Source organism: Chrysochloris asiatica, unplaced genomic scaffold (assembly GCF_000296735.1).
Source record: "Chrysochloris asiatica unplaced genomic scaffold, ChrAsi1.0 scaffold00189, whole genome shotgun sequence".
NCBI lineage: Eukaryota > Metazoa > Chordata > Mammalia > Afrosoricida > Chrysochloridae > Chrysochloris > Chrysochloris asiatica.
The window spans coordinates 4,384,740-4,385,397 of record NW_006408707.1 but is presented as its reverse complement, the minus strand read 5'-3'; positions in this window follow the sequence as shown (position 1 = coordinate 4,385,397).

Sequence of the window (658 nt, the reverse complement as noted above, 5' to 3'; positions counted from 1 at the left end):
GGACATTATCTCATGGTTAAAGGGACAATTGAACAAGATGAAATAACCATAATAAATATCTATGCTCCCAATGAAAGAGCTCCAAAATATATAAACTATACTCTAATAGATTTGAAGAAAGAAACAGATGAACCTACAATAATAATGGGTGATTTTAATACATTGCTCTAAAAAATGGATAGAACAACCAGAAAGAAACTTGACAAAGACACAGAAGAACTAAACAACATAATCAGCCAACTGGAACTCATAGATGTGTACAGAACATTCAACCCAACAACTGCACATTACACATTCTGTTCCAGTGTACATAGAACATTCTCCAGAATGGACCATGTTTTAGGCCACAAAACAAATCTCCATAAATCTACAAATATCAAAATACTACAAAGTATCTTCTCAGACCACAATGCTATCAAATTAGAGATCAACAATAGGAAGACAAAGGACATCAAGTCAAATACATGGAAACTGAACACCACCCTGCTGAAAAGCGACTGGGTAGTAGAAGAAAATAAATGTGAATTCATAAATGAGAACAAAAGCACAACATACCAAAATCATTGGGACACGGCAAAAGCAGTGCTGAGAGGACAATTTATTGCAATAAACACACACATCCCAAAAGAAGAAAGAACCAAAATAAACACATTAACAC